Raw genomic sequence first — 17045 nt, forward strand, 5'->3', positions numbered from 1 at the left:
ATTGGAGTTAGAAAAATTGCTGCCGAGCATACGAGTTATGGGACTTGCGAAAACTGCCAAGCACCCTTACTTTGTTATTTTTGGAGCTTCTATAGAAAGTGTGGCACCACTGCTATCAGTGGAACAAAATAAGGCCCTGATCTTGAGATAGGCTTGCATCTCCAAGGAGGATAAGCCATAATGTTCAAAATGAAAATACATCTATAAAAGCAGAAATGTGCAGGATTCTGGAAAGACTCTGGCCCTGATTCATTAAGACTTATGCAAACGTAATAAAGTGTATGCAGGAATAAGATGTGCCACATACATGAAGAGATTCGTCTCTGTTCGCCTTGCCAGAAATCTTATTTCAGCCAGGGACTGGAGTAACATTTCTGACGTAAGTAACACCGCCACTTTTCATGACTTTGATGGATGGGCGTAGGCGCGCCTCAGACCCTCCCCATCTCCACCCATTTTGATGGAGCATGAAAATGACAAACTTTTGTCACTTTTCAAAGTGTTTTATGTCACTTTTCTGGTGTAAACACTTTGATTAATCTCTGTCTTACATATTACTAGTAATGTCAGCCTTTGTAGTTCTACGTCACATATTCATTTTTTTGGAATGCAAAAAAGGAAAGCTTTTCAGCATTCAACATTTAGAGTGGCATATTTTTCTTAAAAAAAACACACCCATTATCTTTTTTGTCGCTAATTCTGTGTATATGTGCATGTAATATAGTGTGTGTTATTATACTCATCTACCGCCCTGTTCTCCAGCATCCAGCGCTGCTCCTTTCTTCTTCCGAGTGACGTCACCGCTCTCCAGACTCTCTGTGCCTCTTATTACTCAATAAACCTTCTTTTGACTTCTTAATTATCTGTGCCTTTGTCTGTGGGAGATACTACGCCTTGCTTTCAAACCTCCGTTATATATGACCAGACAGTAATTACTGGTATACATTGTATATCCTTCTTTTTACCTACTTTGTACATATATGTCCTATTATTGGGTCTTCCTTTACCACTGGGGTTCCCACAGTTACTCACCCACCAACCTGTTTGTGTGTCTGTATGTTGGGATTATTGTATGTTCTTTTAATATTTTTAATTAAAGCTGAAAAAAATTTTTTATCCAATATTGTCATGATTTCAGTGCTGGTGTTTTGTTTTGGCTTTTCTATGTCATTAGTACCTTTTTAGACACCTTACCCTAATCTTGGATTACAAATTTTTGTTGTTCCCCTGTATAACCCCGCCCACACCCTTGATTGGCTGCTTTCTGTGTACACTGTGCAAAGGCACAAAGCTGCCAATCAGAGGTGGAGGTGGGGTTATACAAAAATCATAAATATGCAGGACTACATGGCACTAGGTTTACTAGTCATTTAGTGATAATCTTTAGCTAATAAAACAGTGATTTTATCAAAACTACAGTGAGCAGCGCAGTAAATCACACATTGCTGAAATCAGTGTCTCTACATTATGCTGCTCTCCGAGAAACCTAGTGACAGATTCCCTTTAACAGTGTTCTAGGCGTCATTGGGGGATTACATCATCAGGGGATTCAGGCCAATGTCCCATCCCCTGGTGACGCGGCTAACACTGTGAAACATGTTGGGGGGACTAGTGCAATAAAATACATTGTCCTATTCTGCCAGATAAGTGGTAGTATCCTGGGGTGCTATGTGCTACATCAATATAGAGAGCAGCAAGCACTGTAATATACAGCTCTGGCGAAAATTAAGAGACCACTGCAAAATGTTCAGTTTGTCTGATTTTTCTCTTTATAGGTATATTTTTGAGTAAAATGTAAATTGTTCTTTTATTCTGTAGACTTCTGACAACATGTCTCTGAATTTCCAAGCAATAAATTTTGTATTTTTTTTCTGTAAAGGAGAAATGGTCAAAATGAAAAAAAAACCCAGTGCTTTCAGACCTCAAATAATGTAAAGAAAACAAGTTCATAATCATTTAGAAACAACGATACTAATGTTTTAACTCAGGAAGAGTTCAGAAATCAATATTTTGTGGAATAACCATGATTTTTAATCACAGCTTTCATGCGTCTTGGCATGCTTTCCACCAGTCCTTCACACTGCTTCTGGCTCAAAAATGTAAGCAGTTCTTCTTTGTTTGATGGCTTGTGACTATCCATCATCCTCTTGATTACATTAGCGAGGTTTTCAATGGGGTTCAGGTCTGGAGATTGGGCTGTGTTGATGTGGTGGTCTCTTAAATTTTGCCAGACCTGTATGCAAAATTCGGCTAGTAGATGAACACTTCAGCAGAAAATTTACAGAGGTGTACAACATCTGTATAGATGAATCTCTGGTTCATTTCAAAGGAAGACTATATTTAGGGTCTACAAAGTGAAGGACACCCAGATTGACCCTCCTTAATGCCCCCTGTCCTGGGCAGAGCTTTCATGCATCTTGGCATGCTTTCCTCCAGTCTTTCACACTGCTTCTGGGGCAGAAATGTAAGCAGTTCTTCTTTGTTTGATGGCTTGTGACTATCCATCATCTGGATTACATTCCAGAGGTTTTCAGTGGGGTTCAGGTCTGGAGATTGGGCTGCCCATGACAAGGTTTTTAAGGTGGTCGTTTAATTTTTGCCAGAGCTGTACATGATTCAGGCACATTAGGGACTGAATTTTATAGCCTAAGTTGTTTATGTTTTTAGATAAAAATTAAAAGTTAAATGTTAAAGCTGAGAGTTTATCTGGGGTTCTCCCCAATTTGTTAATAACATTGGACATGTCTCCGCAATTTTGCACAGACTACTCAATTAGTTCAGAGATAATAATTCCATCTTTGGGATCTGTGTTTCTCCAGCTCTTATTTTATATGTTCCTTTTTCGTGGTTAAACGTTCGCTATAATAACGCAGCGATGAAAAAATATTCCTTGAAAAATATTCTTTAATAAATGTTTTTGTCATCACAAAAACCGTTCCAGTTAAACAATAAAAGCTGCGGCTGCCTCTTTAAGGCGATTGGCCTGACTAATGAATATGGAAGTGATCCACTTTGAAAACTAGGAAATGTTATTATTCATTACAGAAATTTGTGGAAGAAAGTACTGCTGGAATTTGAGCACAATGAACAGTACTGGTATATAAAAGTTATTATGTCTAGATATGTGTCTACCAGCTGTTTTATGTTAAATCTGTTTTGTAAATGCTCAGAACATTGAACCATTAAATTAGACTGTTTTAGTAAAAGACTGGAAAAAAAAAAAGAAAAAATTTGGAAGAGGCTGCTATTTTTTTTTCCTTTAGACACGTGTTAGGGTGAAAGGGTATGTAAAGAAGACTGAGATTCAACTTAATTAGCAGGCGTGGTGAACCTTAATGTGAAAAACACTTCAATCTAAGGCTGAATTTGAGGAACTGCAAAGACTGACACAGAGACCCGCTAAAAAAATTGGAGACAAAGCCTTGAAGTACGGGAATATCTAGGAAACCAAAGCAGGTGCCAACTGGAAATTCTACTATATTCTAGGGTTTAACAACATCAAATCCCTCGTATAAAAGGCAGAGGACCATTATTGTCATGCTGAGGATGCAATAAATACAATAATCCTGGAAAAAAGGAAACCTTTTACCTTTCTATTTTCTATTATAAAGATAATCTTTTTACTGATTAGATGTGCGTTATAAGAGGGGTAACTGAAAGCTCCAAACTTCATGTAGGATCCATCACAGTGACTACATTGGGAAACTTCTGGGTCCCACCAGATTCAGTGTCACAGATGAAATTGCAAACTCTGCGTCTTCCAAGTGTTCTGTGGAAAATATTGGAGAGACATCCAATTTTGATTGGATGATCTGATCAAAATCAGCAATGCAAGTCAATAGTTCTGTGAAAAAAATCGGTCCACATTCGGATGACATCCAAGTTCAGTCCAATTTTCAAGGACTCTCGGAACGGAGAAGGTGGAGACATTTTTTTTTTCTTAATTTCCCCACATATGATGATACTTGTACCACACTCTGATCAAACTCTAATCAGTCTGATACGAATAATCGGTTTGATTTTCTTCTACGCGAAAAAATCAGATGTCTGAATGAGCCCTTATAGCGAATGCGGCCATTCAAACGTCAGTGATTTTTCGCAGACCTGGCGGTCCGTGCCCAATCGAAGAGACATGTCCAGTATTGATCCGAGTGCCAGATCAAAACCAGCAATGCAAATCTATGGATCTGTGAAAAAATCAGATGTCGTTGTTCACAGACTGCAAATTAGAAAAAGATAGACAATTTTTTTTTCTCGTTTATTTCTCTCTCGAGAAAAACTAATGAAACTCGGCCCAAACTCTGATGGAAAAAAGTGATACGTTGACCAAACTTTTATAAAAAAAAAACACTGATGAAACTCGGAGGAGAAAATCACTGATGTCGGAATTAGAACGTACACGGTAATTTTTGCTCCCTCCAACACATTTTGTGCCCACATGACTAGTGCCAACCTGGCATGGGAAAGGTAAGGTAAAAGAGATGGCAGTGCCCGCTTTAGTTTTACTAATGAGTGTCCATAATACTATAAAAGTAAACCTAAAATGATAAAATGTAGAATCTCTCAACATCATTCAAAGCACAAAGGGAGAATAACACAAGAAATATAGATTTGGCATCAGCAGGAAATCTTGGCAGTTGGCAACAATGTGGCATTTTTAATGAATCTATTAACGTGCATATATTTCACATATGTTATGCGGTGAATCAGCTTAATTGGTTTTATCAAAATTACCAATTTTTTTTTCATTTCTATTTTAGATTTTATGTCAGTCCTAATGTCTAATTTTATACATAATAAGCTGGATACACAGCAATAAAGAAATAAAAGGATCCATATTGTTTTATGTATTGGAAATTATGTGACTTTTCAGCAATAATGCCACCAGCTTTTTTCAATTTACATATGCCAATAAAAGATTTTCTTCCCTTTGTAATTATAGGCAATGGAATAGGAAAATAGAAGATCCAAATGTAATATAGAATGGTCTTAAAGGGAATCTGACAGTAGGATCAACCCTGCTAAGCCGTCTATATGGGAACACAGGTCATAGGAAGCTGAATAAAATGATACCTTGATATCTGTGATCCGATATCTTTTTCCATAGAAATCCACGGTTTTCTAAATATTTAAATGAGCAGTTAAGATCTATGGGCCGGACATAGATCTCCCTGAGAATCTGCCTCCAGACCTTATGTTAAATGAAAGGGGGCGTTACCATTGTGAGACATGTAATGACTGACAGTCTGTCCTGATCTACATGTCTCACATTGGTAATTCCCCCTTTCATTTAACATAAGCTCTGGAGGCAGATTCTCAGGGAGATCTATGTCCGGCCCATAGATCTTAACAGTTCATTTACATTAACAAAAACGCCCCACTTTTCAGTTTTTGAATTTCCACAAAAATGTAAAATAACCAATAAATTTCATTCAACTTCACAATTGTGTTCCACTTGTTGTTGATACTTCAACAAAAATTTACATTTGGTATCTTTATGTTTGAAGCATGATATGTGGGAAAAGGTTGAAAAGTTCCAGGAGGCCGAATACTTTCGCAAGGCACTGTATATGTAATGTGGCCTAAAAGGGCACCATAAATAAAAGATGAGCACTTTTAGCAAACAATATAAGATTACAACTGGACATAATCCCCATTACAAACTGAGAATCTATTCCTACAAGCCCAATATTGGTTTCCAGAGGATGCAGATAGCGGGATATGTTTAAAAACTACTTAACTAACAATTCCCAAAAAAATACATTTCTGATAATAACACACAGGGCTGAGGGAGACATCACATAACCCATGGTTTCCCAGCTACTATTAACCAAAGGACAGGTTGTTATTATGACACCCTTCTACTGGGATCCTATTCACAGACTACAGGCTGTAATCTACAGTATAGACTATAGTCTGCTAAAGGGTTCTTTGGGAAATTCCAGGTCTGGCTCTTTTTTATTACTCAAACACTTGTACTGCCATGAGAAGAAGGGTTTTATAATTAAAATTGAAGTTAAACTTCCACTGAGGGCTTGTGCACATGAATTGATTTTCGACCTAGGTGATGTTTGTGAAAAAAAACACACTGCACTCGGACCAATATTGTTCAATGGGACAGTGTAGATAAGTGTTTTTTTTTCACTGACCGAATCTTCATGTGAATAAAATTGCAGCATGCGCTAGTTTCTTCCATGTGTCGGATGAGATTCGACCATTGGCCAAAATCTCGCTACACTTGATCCCAGCCATCCTCCCATCAATATGGTGGAGTTGTCCTGTCCTCTGTGCAGAAGAGCACCCCCAAAGTATGACGTTTCTCCCACCATCCTTCATGTTTGGGATGGTGTTCTTGGGATTGTACTCCTCCTACTTCTTCCTCTAAACACAGTGAGTGGAATTGATACCAAAAAGCTCTATTTTGGTTGCATCTTACCACACTACCTTCTACCATGCCTCCTCTGGATCATTTAGATGGTGTTATGATCTGGTGGCCTAGGAGCAGCATGAGACGTACTCGGGAGAAGGTGGTACCTGTACTGACCGCAGACCCTGGACTTAACATCGCAACTAGAAGTAGCCGTGGAATGTACCTATCACTCCCTAGACATCTCGACACAGCCGGAGGACTAATTACCCCTAGAGATAGAAAAGGGAAAACTATCTTGCCTCAGAGAAAATCCCCAAAGGATAGACAGCCCCCCACAAATATTGACTGTGAGAGGAGAGGGAAATAACATACGCAGACTGAAAACAGGATTTAGCAAAGGAGGCCACTTCTAGCTAAATAGAAAGGATAGGACAGAGTACTATGCGGTCAGTATTAAAACACTAGAAAATATCCACCACAGAAAATACAAAATCTCCACATCTAACTAAAGACATGGAGGGTATATCTGCATCTCCAGAGATACCAGCTTGGCTGAACAAATCCTTATACTGACCAAGCTCGACAAGACAAAACATGGAAAATAACTTGAACGATCAGGCCCACAGCATGTGGACTGCAAAAAACAAAGCCAGAACTTATCTTTGTTGAAATGAACAGCAAGCAAGAGAGACCAGGCAGGGAAGTGAATCCTCCAGGAAACAATGGACAACTGGCACTAACTAAAGGGTCAAGCAAGACTAAATAGCCCAGTCAGAATTGCAATAAGTGGACACACTTGATGAATGCTGCGATCCAAAGACAGCAGCACTACCACTTATAACCACCGGAGGGAGCCCAAGAACAGAATTCACAACAGTACTCCCCCTTGAGGAGGGGTCACCGAACCCTCACCAGAGCCCCCAGGCCGATCAGGACGAGCCAAATGAAAGGCACGAACCAAATCGTCAGCATGAACATCGGACGCAACAACCCAAGAATTATCCTCCTGGCCATAACCCTTCCATTTGACAAGATACTGAAGCCTCCGCCTCATAAAACGAGAATCCAAAATCTTCTCAACCACATATTCCAACTCCCCACCAACCAACACCGGGGCAGGAGGATCAACAGAGGGAACAACAGGCACCACATATTTCCGCAACAAAGATCTATGAAAAATATTATGGATGGAAAAAGAGGCCGGAAGGGCCAAACGAAAAGACACCGGAATAACAATCTCAGAAATCCTATAAGGACCAATAAACCGAGGCTTGAACTTAGGGGAAGAAACCTTCATAGGAACATGACGGGAAGACAACCAGATCAAATCCCCAACCCGAAGCCGGGAACCAACACACCGACGACGGTTAGCAAAACGCTGAGCCTCCTCCTGAGACAACACCAAATTGTCCACAACATGAGCCCAAATCTGCTGCAACCTGTCAACCACAGAGTCCACCCCAGGACAATCAGAAGGCTCAACCTGCCCTGAAGAAAAACGAGGATGAAAACCAGAATTACAAAAGAAGGGTGAAACCAATGTAGCAGAACTAGCCCGATTATTAAGGGCAAACTCGGCCAATGGCAAGAAAGCCACCCAATCGTCCTGATCAGCAGACACAAAGCATCTCAAATAAGTTTCCAAAGTCTGATTAGTTCGCTCGGTTTGGCCATTTGTCTGAGGATGAAACGCGGAAGAAAAAGACAAATCAATGCCCAGCCTAGCACAAAAGGCACGCCAAAACCAGGAAACAAACTGAGAACCTCTGTCGGACACAATATTCTCCGGAATGCCATGCAAACGAACCACATGCTGAAAAAACAACGGAACTAAATCAGAAGAGGAAGGCAATTTAGGCAAAGGTACCAAATGAACCATCTTAGAAAACTGGTCACAAACCACCCAGATAACCAACATCCTCTGGGAAACCGGAAGATCTGAAATAAAATCCATAGAAATATGCGTCCAAGGCCTCTCAGGGACCGGCAAAGGCAAAAGCAACCCACTAGCGCGGGAACAGCAAGGCTTGGCCCACGCACAAGTCCCACAGGACTGCACAAAAGAACGCACATCCCGTGACAAAGAAGGCCACCAAAAGGACCTACCAACCAAATCTCTGGTACCAAAAATCCCAGGATGGCCAACCAACACAGAACAATGAACCTCAGAAATCACTTTACTAGTCCACCTGTCAGGAACAAACAGTTTCCCCACTGGACAGCGATCAGGCTTATCAGCCTGAAACTCCTGAAGAGCCCGTCGTAAATCAGGGGAGATGGCAGAAAGAATCACCCCATCTTTCAGAATGCCGACCGGCTCAAGGACCCCAGGAGAATCAGGCAAAAAGCTCCTAGAGAGGGCATCCGCCTTAACATTCTTAGAACCCGGAAGGTACGAGACCACAAAATCAAAACGGGAGAAAAACAGGGATCATCGGGCCTGTCTAGGATTCAGCCGTTTGGCAGACTCGAGGTAAATCAGATTCTTATGATCAGTCAAGACCACAATACGGTGCTTGGCCCCCTCAAGCCAATGACGCCACTCCTCAAATGCCCACTTCATAGCCAACAACTCACGATTGCCGACATCATAATTGCGTTCCGCAGGCGAAAACTTTTGAGAAAAGAAGGCACACGGTTTCAACAAGGAACCATCAGAATTCCTCTGAGACAAAACGGCCCCTGCCCCAATCTCAGAAGCATCAACCTCAACCTGAAATGGAAGGGAGACATCCGGCTGACGCAACACAGGGGCAGAAGTAAATCGGCGTTTAAGCTCCTGAAAGGCAGAAACAGCCGCAGAGGACCAATTAGCCACATCAGCGCCCTTCTTCGTTAAATCGGTCAGGGGTTTAACCACACTGGAGAAGTTGGCAATGAAACGGCGATAAAAATTAGCAAAGCCCAAAAATTTCTGAAGGCTCTTCACAGAAGTGGGCTGGATCCAATCATGAATGGCCTGAACCTTAACTGGATCCATTTCTATAGATGAGGGAGAAAAAATGAAGCCCAAAAAAGAGACCTTCTGTACTCCAAAGAGGCACTTAGACCCCTTCACGAACAAAGCATTATCACGAAGGATCTGAAATACCATCCTGACTTGTTTCACATGAGACTCCCAATCAACTGAAAAAATCAAAATATCATCCAAATATACAATCATGAATTTATCAAGTTAATCCTGAAATATATCATGCATGAAGGACTGAAACACAGATGGGGCATTAGAGAGCCCGAATGGCATCACAAGGTATTCAAAATGGCGTATTAAACGCAGTTTTCCATTCGTCACCCTGCTTAATACGAACAAGATTATATGCCCCTCGAAGGTCAATCTTAGTAAACCAACTAGCCCCCTTAATCCTAGCAAACAAATCAGGAAGCAAAGGCAAAGGGTATTGGAATTTGACCGTGATCTTATTCAAGAGGCGATAATCAATACAGGGTCTCAAGGAGACATCCTTCTTGGCAACAAAAAAAAAACCTGCTCCCAATGGTGAAGAAGATGGCCGAATATGCCCCTTCTCCAAAGATTCCTTAACATAACTCCGCATAGCGGCATGTTCCGGCACAGACAGGTTAAAAAGTCGGCCCTTAGGGAACTTACAACCTGGAATCAAGTCGATAGCACAATCACAGTCCCTATGCGGTGGAAGGGAACTGGACTTGGGCTCATCAAATACATCCTGGAAATCTGACAAAAACTCAGGAATTTCAGAAGAGGGGGAAAGTCACCATGAACCCCCTGACAACCCCAACTGTTGTGAATTTACTTTTTGGCTCCCTCTAGTGGCTACTAGTGATTTGACTCTGGGGTTGTCAGTCATTCCTTTTATGCTCACCTGGGTCGTTAGGTCAGGGGTGTTGCTATATAAGCTCCCTGGACCTTCAGTTCAATGCCTGGCAACGTTGATATCAGAGCTAATCTGTAGTGCTCTTGTCTACTGATCCTGGTTCCTGCTTGATTAAGCTAAGTCTGCTTTTTTGCTTTTTGCAATTCGTTTTTGTTTGCATTTTTTGTCCAGCTTGTATATTATCTGTATCCTGACCTTGCTGGAAGCTCTAGGGCGGCTGGTGTTCTCCCCCCGGGCCGTTAGACGGTTCGGGGGTTCTTGAATCTCCAGTGTGGATTTTTGATAGGGTTTTTGTTGACCATATAAGTTATCTTACTATATTCTGCTATTAGTAAGTGGGCCTCTCTGTGCTAAACCTAGTTCATCTCTGTGTTTGTCATTTCCTCTTACCTCACCGTTATTATTTGTGGGGGGCTTGTATCCTACTTTTGGGGTCCTTTCTCTGGAGGCAAGAGAGGTCTTTGTTTTCCTCTTCTAGGGGTAGTTAGCTCTCCGGCTGGCGCGAGACATCTAGCGACCAACGTAGGCATGTTCCCCGGCTACTTCTAGGGTTGGCGTTAGGAGTAGATATATGGTCAACCCAGTTACCACTGCCCTATGAGCTGGATTTTTGTACTTTGCAGACTTGCTGATATCTCTGAGACCCTCGCCATTGGGGTCATAACAGTTTGCCAGGCCAGTACTAAATGTTAAATGCATTGCAGAAGTGGGATTATAAGAAAGAAAGTTCTGAGTTTTTTTTCTCTCTCTCATTTTTTTTTCTTTTTCCCCTTTACCTTTGAGTGGCTTGTGATTGCTGCAGACATGAATGTCCAGACCTTGATTACAAGTGTGGACCAGCTTGCTGCTCGTGTGCAGGGCATACAAGATTATGTTACCAGAAATCCTAGGTCAGAACCTAAGATACCGATTCCTGAACTGTTTTCCGGAGACCGATTTAAGTTTAGAAATTTCAGGAATAATTGTAAATTGTTTTTGTCCCTGAGACCCTGTTCCTCTGGAGACTCCGCTCAGCAAGTGAAAATTGTTATTTCTTTTTTACGGGGCGACCCTCAGGATTGGGCTTTCTCGCTGGCGCCAGGAGATCCGGCATTGGCTGATATTGATGCGTTTTTTCTGGCGCTCGGTTTGCTTTATGAGGAACCCAATCTTGAGATTCAGGCAGAAAAAGCCTTGCTGGCTATGTCTCAGGGCCAGGACGAGGCTGAGGTGTATTGCCAAAAATTTCGGAAATGGTCCATGCTGACCCAGTGGAACGAGTGTGCATTGGCTGCAAATTTTAGAAATGGCCTTTCTGAAGCCATTAAGAATGTGATGGTGGGTTTTCCCATTCCCACAGGTCTGAATGATTCCATGGCCCTGGCGATTCAAATTGACCGGCGGTTGCGGGAGCGCAAAACCGCAAATTCCCTCATGGTGTTATCTGAACAGGCACCTGATTTAATGCAATGTGATAGAATCCTGACTAGAAATGAGCGGAAAATTCATAGACGCCAGAATGGCTTGTGTTACTACTGTGGTGATTCTGCACATGTTATCTCAGCATGCTCTAAGCGTCTTACTAAGGTTGTTAGTCCTGTCGCCATTGGTAATTTGCAACCTAAGTTCATTCTATCTGTAACTTTGATTTGCTCACTGTCATCGTATCCTGTCATGGCGTTTGTAGATTCAGGTGCTGCCCTGAGTCTTATGGATCTGTCATTTGCCAAGCGTTGCGGTTTTGTTCTTGAGCCATTAGAAAATCCTATCCCTCTTAGGGGTATTGACGCTACGCCATTGGCAGAAAATAAGCCGCAGTTTTGGACACAGGTTACCATGTGCATGACTCCTGAACATCGGGAGGTGATACGTTTTCTTGTTCTGCATAAGATGCATGATTTGGTTGTTTTGGGGTTGCCATGGTTACAGACCCATAATCCAGTCTTGGACTGGAAGGCAATGTCAGTGTCAAGTTAGGGCTGTCATGGAATTCATGGAGATTCCCTGCCCGTGTCTATTGCTACTTCTACGCCTTCGGAAGTTCCGGCGTATTTGTCTGATTATCAGGATGTCTTCAGCGAGTCTAGGTCAAGTGCATTGCCTCCTCATAGGGAATGTGACTGTGCAATAGATTTGATTCCAGGCAGTAAGTTTCCTAAGGGAAGACTGTTTAATCTGTCGGTACCTGAACATACTGCGATGCGTTCATATATCAAGGAGTCTCTGGAGAAGGGGCATATCCGTCCTTCTTCTTCCCCTCTTGGTGCGGGATTCTTTTTTGTGGCTAAAAAGGACGGATCTTTGAGGCCTTGTATTGACTATCGGCTTTTGAATAAGATCACTGTCAAATTTCAGTATCCTTTGCCGTTGTTGTCAGACTTGTTTGCCCGGATTAAAGGTGCCAAGTGGTTCACCAAGATAGACCTTCGCGGTGCGTACAACCTTGTGCGCATTAAGCAAGGAGATGAATGGAAAACCGCATTCAATACGCCCGAAGGTCATTTTGAGTACTTGGTGATGCCATTTGGGCTCTCTAATGCACCTTCAGTTTTTCAGTCCTTTATGCATGACATTTTCCGGAAGTATCTGGATAAATTTTTGATCGTTTATCTGGATGATATTCTGGTTTTTTCTGATGATTGGGACTCGCATGTGGAACAGGTCAGGATGGTTTTCAAGATTTTGCGTGAAAATTCTTTGTTTGTTAAAGGCTCAAAGTGTTTCTTTGGTGTACAGAAGGTTCCCTTTTTAGGGTTCATTTTTTCCCCTTCTGCTGTGGAGATGGACCCAGTCAAGGTTCGAGCTATTCGTCATTGGACTCAACCCTCGTCAGTTAAGAGTCTTCAGAAGTTCTTGGGTTTTGCTAACCTCTACCGTCGTTTTATCGCTAATTTTTCTAGCGTTGTTAAACCGTTGACGGATATGACCAAGAAAGGCTCTGATGTGGCTAACTGGGCTCCTGCTGCCGTGGAGGCTTTCCAGGAGTTGAAGCGCCGGTTTACTTCAGCGCCTGTTTTGTGCCAGCCTGATGTCTCACTTCCCTTTCAGGTTGAAGTGGATGCTTCGGAGATTGGGGCAGGGGCCGTTTTGTCGCAGAGAGGCCCTGGTTGCTCTACTATGAGACCTTGTGCCTTTTTCTCTAGGAAGTTTTCGCCGGCAGAGCGAAATTATGATGTGGGCAATCGGGAGTTGTTGGCCATGAAGTGGGCATTTGAGGAGTGGCGTCATTGGCTCGAGGGTGCTAAGCATCGTGTGGTGGTCTTGACTGATCACAAAAATCTGATGTACCTCGAGTCTGCTAAACGCCTGAATCCTAGACAGGCCCGCTGGTCATTGTTTTTCTCCCGTTTTGACTTTGTGGTTTCGTATTTACCAGGTTCTAAGAATGTGAAGGCCGATGCTCTGTCTAGGAGCTTTGTGCCTGATGCTCCTGGAGTCGCTGAACCTGTGGGTATTCTTAAGGAAGGAGTTATCCTGTCAGCTATTTCTCCAGATCTGCGACGTGTGTTGCAGAGATTTCAGGCTGGTAGGCCTGACTCTTGTCCACCTGACAGATTGTTTGTGCCTGCTAAATGGACCAGCAGAGTCATTTCCGAGGTTCATTCCTCAGTGTTGGCAGGGCACCCGGGAATTTGGCAGGGCACCCGGTACGTTGTGCCTGTGGTTCCTTCTGCTGAGCCTCCTGCTCCGGTGTTGGTTGAGGGCGAGTTGGAGTACGTGGTGGAGAAGATCTTAGATTCTCGTCTCTCCAGGTGGAGGCTTCAGTACCTGGTCAAGTGGAAGGGCTATGGTCAGGAGGATAATTCCTGGGTGGTCGCCTCTGATGTGCATGCGGCCGATTTAGTTCGTGCCTTTCACGCCGCTCATCCTGATCGCCCCGGTGGTCTTGGTGAGGGTTTGGTGACCCCTCACTAAGGGGGGGGTACTGTTGTGAATTTACTTTTTGGCTCCCTCTAGTGGCTACTAGTGATTTGACTCTGGGGTTGTCAGTCATTCCTTTTATGCTCACCTGGGTCGTTAGGTCAGGGGTGTTGCTATATAAGCTCCCTGGACCTTCAGTTCAATGCCTGGCAACGTTGATATCAGAGCTAATCTGTAGTGCTCTTGTCTACTGATCCTGGTTCCTGCTTGATTAAGCTAAGTCTGCTTTTTTGCTTTTTGCAATTCGTTTTTGTTTGCATTTTTTGTCCAGCTTGTATATTATCTGTATCCTGACCTTGCTGGAAGCTCTAGGGCGGCTGGTGTTCTCCCCCCGGGCCGTTAGACGGTTCGGGGGTTCTTGAATCTCCAGTGTGGATTTTTGATAGGGTTTTTGTTGACCATATAAGTTATCTTACTATATTCTGCTATTAGTAAGTGGGCCTCTCTGTGCTAAACCTAGTTCATCTCTGTGTTTGTCATTTCCTCTTACCTCACCGTTATTATTTGTGGGGGGCTTGTATCCTACTTTTGGGGTCCTTTCTCTGGAGGCAAGAGAGGTCTTTGTTTTCCTCTTCTAGGGGTAGTTAGCTCTCCGGCTGGCGCGAGACATCTAGCGACCAACGTAGGCATGTTCCCCGGCTACTTCTAGGGTTGGCGTTAGGAGTAGATATATGGTCAACCCAGTTACCACTGCCCTATGAGCTGGATTTTTGTACTTTGCAGACTTGCTGATATCTCTGAGACCCTCGCCATTGGGGTCATAACACCCAACTAGTCACAGACATAGATTTCCAATCTAATACCGGATTATGCACCTGTAACCATGGAAAACCCAGCACAATAGCATCATGCAAATTATGCAACACCAGAAAACGACAATCTTCCTGATGAGCTGGCGCCATACACATGGTCAGCTGTGTCCAAAACTGAGGTTTATTTTTAGCCAGCGGTGTAGCATCAATGCCCCTCAAAGGAATAGGACTCTGCAAAGGCTGCAAAGGGAACCCACAATGGCTGGCAAATTCCAAGTCCATTAAGTTTAAAGCAGCGCCTGAATCCACAAATGCCATGACAGAAAATGACGATAATGAGCAGATCAGGGTCACCGACAACAGAAATTTAGGTTGTACAGTACTGATGGTAACAGAACCAGCGATTCTTCTAGCACGCTTAGGGCAATCAGAAATAACATGAGCAGAATCGCCGCAGTAAAAACACAACCTATTCTGACGTCTGAATCCTTGTCGTTCAGCTCTAGACACAATCCTATCACACTGCATAGGCTCAGGACTCCGCTCGGAAGACAACGCCACAGCGCGCACAACTCTGCGCTCACACAAGCGCCGATCAATCTGAATGGCCAGAGACATAGAATCACTCAGACCAGCAGGCGTGGCAAACCCCTCCATAACATCTTTAACAGATTCCGAAAGACCCTTTCTGAAAATTGCAGCCAAGGCATCCTCATTCCATCTAGTCAGCACAGACCATTTTCTAAATTTCTGGCAATATAATTCTGCCGCTTCTTGACCCTGAGACAGGGCCAACAAGGTCTTCTCAGCATGATCCACTGAATTAGGTTCATCATACAATAACCCTAGCGCTTGAAAAAAGGTGTCTACATTAAGCAAAGCAGGATTTCCAGCTTCCAGGGAGAACGCCCAATCCTGAGGGTCACCGCGCAGCAGAGAAATGACTATTTTAACCTGCTGGATGGGATCACCAGAGGAACGGGGTTTCAGAGCTAAAAACAGTTTACAATTATTTTTAAAGCTCAAAAATTTGGACCTGTCCCCAAAAAACAAATCAGGAGTTGGAACTCTAGGCTCTAAAACCGGAGTCTGAACGATATACAATCGGAAATACCCTGTACTCTAGCAGCAAGCTGGTCCACACGAGAAGCCAATCCCTGAACATCCATACCAGCGCCAAACTCCTGAACCACCCAGAGGTAAAGAGGAAAGAAAAGGCACAACAGGCTACAGAAAAAAAATGGCTCAGCACTTTCCTTTCCTTCTTCTGAGATGCAATTAACTCATTGTTGGCCAGTTGTACTGTTATGATCTGGTGGCCTAGGAGCAGCATGAGACGTACTCGGGAGAAGGTGGTACCTGTACTGACCGCAGACCCTGGACTTAACACCGCAACTAGAAGTAGCCGTGGAATGTACCTATCACTCCCTAGACATCTCGACACAGCCGGAGGACTAACTACCCCTAGAGATAGAAAAGGGAAAACTATCTTGCCTCAGAGAAAATCCCCAAAGGGTAGACAGCCCCCCACAAATATTGACTGTGAGAGGAGAGGGAAATAACATACGCAGACTGAAAACAGGATTTAGCAAAGGAGGCCACTTCTAGCTAAATAGAAAGGATAGGACAGAGTACTATGCGGTCAGTATTAAAACACCAGAAAATATCCACCACAGAAAATACAAAATCTCCACATCTAACTAAAGACATGGAGGGTATATCTGCATCTCCAGAGATACCAGTTTGGCTGAACAAATCCTTATACTGACCAAGCTGGACAAGACAAAACATGGAAAATAACTTGAACGATCAGGCCCATAGCATGTGGACTGCAAAAAACAAAGCCAGAACTTATCTTTGTTGAAATGAACAGCAAGCAAGAGAGACCAGGCAGGGAAGTGAATCCTCCAGGAAACAATGGACAACTGGCACTAACTAAAGGGTCAAGCAAGACTAAATAGCCCAGTCAGAATTGCAATAAGTGGACACACCTGATGAATGCTTCGATCCAAAGACAGCAGCACTACCACTTATAACCACCGGAGGGAGCCCAAGAACAGAATTCACAACAGATGGTCATTGGTGAACTTCAAATGGGTCTGGACATGTGCTGGCATGAGCAGGGGGACTTTGAATGCCCTACAGGATTTTAATCCACAATGGCATAGT

General features: G+C 43.1%; 1 protein-coding gene across 3 annotated transcripts in view; it reads right to left on the reverse strand.

The window, feature by feature from the left end:
• The window catches only part of ODAD2 (outer dynein arm docking complex subunit 2), a 188608-nt gene that overhangs the window by 32266 nt on the left and 139297 nt on the right, over positions 1–17045 (reverse strand). The window lies entirely within an intron of this gene.

Source organism: Ranitomeya variabilis, chromosome 6, assembly GCF_051348905.1.
Source record: "Ranitomeya variabilis isolate aRanVar5 chromosome 6, aRanVar5.hap1, whole genome shotgun sequence".
Lineage (NCBI taxonomy): Eukaryota > Metazoa > Chordata > Amphibia > Anura > Dendrobatidae > Ranitomeya > Ranitomeya variabilis.